Below are 5,597 nucleotides of genomic sequence, written 5' to 3' on the forward strand. Positions count from 1 at the left end.
AACTTACTAAACCACAGCAACTTATCTACCAAACAGGTTGAAGTACATGCCAACCGAATCGTCCAGATCATGGGTCCCGCTGTGGATGGAGCATTGCCCAGAAATCACATGGATTGGCTGATCCAAACCGTCCAACTTTGTGCATGTAAGTTGGACAACGGACAGTTTCTTAACTGCCCATTGGACTTCCATACTAGCCACTTGAAAACTCTTATATGAACATCCTACATTCAACAAAGCTGAAGTGTAACATACCACCTTGAGGATTAATCACAGCTCATCAATTTCAGGATGCAGCAGATAATATTCTGGATTACCAAAAAATGAGTCCCACCTGATAGAAATGGAAACCATGCATCATATAATTCCTCACGAGCAATATCATCCCATTTTCAAATTGACCAAACAACCCCAACAAGCGACTCTCTTACAGTATTGATCACAAAACTCTGACAAATAACACAAACCATCCAGTTTCCGTCAATCAGTCGCAACAAACAAACATTTCCATATTCAAACCCATCTCAACCAAGTCAGATTTCGCATGCCAAGTCCTCTTTTGTTCATCCTCTTCCCAATTCAAAAGCAACCAGTCTGAGACGAGTCAGATCACCATACCTATTGGGGGCCCACCATCGGTTATAATGATGATCAAAACCCTTGACCAAGTAGGTTCTAGAAAGATTTCATCAGTGGGCAAGTTCTGCCTAAACTTCCCTTTTCTAATGGTCCCGATCTCTCCTTTTGAGTGAGAAAGAGAGAGAGATGGTTCCTTTTATTAGAGAAAACATCCAGTCGATGAGAAAAGCTGAGGCATACATCATAGTGGGGCCACATAAAACACATCACGGTGGGTCCGATCGGCGAGGAAAGAGAAGCTCACCTATTTGAAGACGCTGCTCGATGGCGATGGAAGATGCCGCTGCTCGATGGCGATGGGATGCCGCTGCTTGAAAATGGGAGAAGCTCTTGAGGGCTGGGATGCGCTGATTGAAAATGGAAAAGAGCAAATGGCGCTCGCGGGCTGGGATGCGCTGCTTGAAAATGGAAAAGAGAAAATGGCGCTTGCAATTCTAAATAAAATAAACTTTGAAATCGAAACAGTGTGTGTTTACCATTTTTTTATAACAAACAATCTGTTAACATCCGTACATGCAAGAGTGACCATTTTCTGGATGGTTAGGATTGTATTATCTAAGAAAATTATAAATATTAAACATTTACAACTAGAAGGATTATTTGAATGGTCTGGATAACTCTATATCATTTCCACTGTTTTCATGAACTGAACTAGTCACCACTGTTTTACATTCTGTGTACAAAACTCACAGTTTTGTACAGAAGAAAAAACGGTAAACATATCGTTGGAAAGGGGAGGGCTCTATGGGCCCCACCATGATGGATATGTTTCATCCAAGCCGTCCATACATTTATCAACATTTTTTGGGATTGATCCCCAAAAATTAGCCCTAATTAAAGTTCTAGTGGACCACAAAATGAGAAAACTCAGGACGGTTGGACGTCCACCATTCAAAACTGCAGCAATAGCCAGACCTACCTTCAAAACTCAGGACGGCATGGATGAAGAAATCGGATTGCGTACTGAGTTACTCATGAGTAAACTCAGTTGGGCCCACTGTTAATGTATGTGGTTTATCCACACCGTCCATCCATTTTTACTGATAATTTTAAGGGTTGATACCAAAATTGAAGTGAATCCAAAGCTCAAGTGGACCATTACATAGGAAACAGTGTGGAATAATGATTTCCACCGTTGAAATCTTACTAGGGTCCAAATTAATTTTTATTTGTCATCCAACCTGTTCATAAGATCAAAAAGACATGGATGAAGAGAAACCATAAACATCAGCTTGATCCAAAACTTCTTTGGCCTCCAAAAAATTTTCAATGGTAGAGATTCAATCAAACTGTTTCCTGTAGTGTGGTCCACCTGAGATTTTAATTTGCTTCATTTTTGGGATTTAGTCCTAAAATTATCTGTTAATATGTATTAACGGAGTGGATAAAATAAATAAATAACAGTAGACCTCACACAGTTTACTCAGTAGCTAATAAGGGTATTGAGTTACTCAGTACACAATCCGCTTCCATGGATGAAACACATACATTATGGTGGGACCCATAGAGCACCAACCAACATCCACCAAGTTTTGTGGGCCCCACTATGATGTATTTGTTATATCCACACCGTCCATCCATTTTGAGATATCATTTTACGTTATAAGCCAAAGAATGAGACAAATAAAAATCTATAGTGGACCCCACCACAGAAATCTCAGGTGCATCACACCACATGAAATCAATAGTAATTGGATATCCATCATTAAAATCCTCCTAAGGCTTACTATATTGTTTATTTTTAGGTTATAAGTATAAACTGAACGTCTACCATTGAAAAATTTTGGGAGGCAGATTCAAAGTTCAAGTGGACCCAACACAAAAAACAGTGGGGATTGAATGCCTACCGTTAAAACCTTACTTTGGCCCGTAGAAGTTTTCAACCAAGCTAATATATATATATATATATATATATATATATATATATATATATATATATATATCTATATATATATATATATATTTGTTTTCCTTTAAAACCCATTTTTCTGAGGTTTTTCTATCTCAAATAAACATCGCGGCGGGCCCTAAAAAGATTTCAATAGTGGGTGTCACTATCCTACTCTTTTCTATGGTGGGTCTACTTGAACTTTGGATCTGCCCTGTCAGTTAGATGCACCATTCCATGGTAGGCCACGAGCTTAAAAATAAAGTCAATCCATGACTTGGGTGGGCCATACTACATACTATAGTTGAGAGGGTTACCCTCTCATTAAAACATTCATAATCATTTATTGGGCCCACCTAGATGTGGTTCATAGATCCAACCCATTCATTATGTGTGTCCCACTTGGATGAGGAGTCAGACCAAGTTTCATACACATTCAAAACTCATGTGGGCCCTACCAAATGCTTTTATATGTTTTAGGGATGTCTTCACATAGTTTTAGATGCTATGGCCCACCTGAGTTTCGTATATGACTGATTTTTTGACTTAAAGGGGACACATCAAATGCATGGTGTTGATGTTCTACACACATCATGGTGGGGTCCACACAGATTAACCTCATGGATATTAGTTCTCATGAGGTGACCTTATAGTACTATTTCACTATTTAGGTAACTCCTTCATGGGTGTTATTCTAATTGTGTAGGGCTCACCTTGATATATTTTATGTATATCGACACCGTCCATATATTTTTCCATCATATTTTAGGATGTGAATTCAAATCATCAGAACTCAATAATCTTAGGTGGGTCATACCAATCAAAATAATAATGAATAACTATTAAAAACCTTTTGAAGGCCACAAAAGTTTTGGATCAATTTAAACTTTGTAGTTTACCTTCATCTAGATCTTCTTTACATTATCAACAAGTTGGATTGCAAATAAACATTACTAAAACCGTACGATGGGCTCTTTATAATTTTTAATGGCGAGGTACTATATTATCATTCTTTCCAGTGGTGTGGTCCACTTAAAATTTAAATCTACACAATTTTTTATACCCGACACAAAAATGGGTTGGAGAAACATAGGGGCGGCAAGGATATACAACACATCATCAAAATCTTACTTTTGTTATCTAACTTTTCAATTTTTCTTGTCAAAATACAAAATTTAGTTTTCTTTTTTAAAATATATATTTTTTTACAATTTATCAATTTTTTCACAATTTTGTTTAATTTTTTAAATTTTCTTTTTCAAAATCATTTTTTAAATCTCACTTTTGTTATTTAACTTTTTAATTTTTCTTGTCAAAATACAAAATCTAGTTTTCTTTTTTAAAATATATATTTTTTTTTATAATTTATCCTTTTTCACAATTTTGTTTAATTTTTTAAATTTTCTTTTTCAAGATATCATTTTTTAAATCTCACTTTTGTTATATAACTTTTTAATTTTTCTTGTCAAAATACAAAATCTAGTTTTCTTTTTTAAAAAATATATTTTTTTTACAATTTGTCAATTTTTTCACAATTTTGTTTAATTTTTTAAATTTTCTTTTTCAAAATATCATTTTTTTATCGATTTTTTTTTTCAAAATTATCAACATCATTCAAAGTTCTTAATTTTTTTTTCAAAATCTAGATTTTTATAAAATTATAGTTTTTTTTCTTTTTTCAAAATTTAAATTTTTCTTAAACATTGTTAATTATTTTTCTAAGCTTTTCAACTATTTTTTTTTTTCGAAATTCATAATTTTTTTGAGCTTCTTAATTTTTGACCTAAGCATTAGAGATGGTCTTTGACAGGGCTATAAGACGGTTTAGGACTAGAGACGGTTGTTGACAGTATCTAATAGAGACAGTTTAAGACCATCTCTAACAGAGACTGTCAAAGACTGTCTCTAATAGAGACGGTCCTTGACCGTCGCTAATAGAAACGATCTTTGACAGGGCTATAAGACGGCTAAGGACCGTCTCTAATAGAGACGGTCTTTGACAGTCTCAGATTACAAGTAAAAGATGGCCAATGACCGTCTCTAATGCAGACGGCCAATGACCGTCTCAGATGACCGCATATAAGACGGTCAAGGACCGTCTCTAATGCGGATGGCCAATGGCCATCTCAGATGACTGCATATAAGACGGTCAACGACCGTCTTAAATGATTTGTGGACGTTAAAATTTTTAAGACAATATTTAGGACCGTCAGGGGCCATCTAAAATTTTAGAGACGGTTTATGGCCGTCTCTAAAGCGTCTTTAAACCAAGCAATTTTAGAGATGGTCCAAAATCGTGTCGAAATCTGTCATTTTTTTCCATTTTCACATAGTGAGTCTGGTGCGCCATAACGATACCTAGATTAAAAGTTATGATCAATTTATTGTCTACATTCTTTTGGTCCAATCATGTTAAGAATGTATATGTGACACGTTCTATGTCACCATGTTTTAAAATGATACCAAAAAATAGAATAGATTAAATAATAAAAAAACATGTATATAATGGTGTGGGGCCCACAGAGTATGCAATCGGCTTCTCATTGTGCAAAAGATACAAGCTATGATACATTTCAAAAATTTGTAACAGCCTCCAATCCATAAATAATATTATAACCATGATAGTCTGCTGACGTGACCCAATCACATTGCCACAAACCGAAAATGGCATTAAGAGGGAAGCAGACTACGTCCTCACCCCACTGTCTGCTGCATTAAATGCAGTTTTGTGATGATCTTATCGCTTTAGCTTGAAGTGGGATGGGGAATGAGTGGCTACTGTTAGAGTGGAGACACGTGGCATGCATGGACGGTTAGTCAAAATTCCGCCTTACATGTTTAAATCCACGAGGATTAGCTATTCACAGGTTGTGTAGCCAGACTCGCTACTGAAGTGATGTCACTAACTTTTGTGGGCCCTACCATGATATATGTGATGTATCCACACGGTTCATTCATTCGGAGAGATAGCTAAAGAATGAGGCAGCTCCAAAGGTCGTGTGGAACCCATCATAGAAAACAGTGGGGGAGAGTGATGCCCATGTCAACTTGATCTAAAACGTATGTCACC

Source organism: Magnolia sinica, chromosome 6 (genome assembly GCF_029962835.1).
Source record: "Magnolia sinica isolate HGM2019 chromosome 6, MsV1, whole genome shotgun sequence".
NCBI classification, from domain to species: Eukaryota; Viridiplantae; Streptophyta; class Magnoliopsida; order Magnoliales; family Magnoliaceae; genus Magnolia; species Magnolia sinica.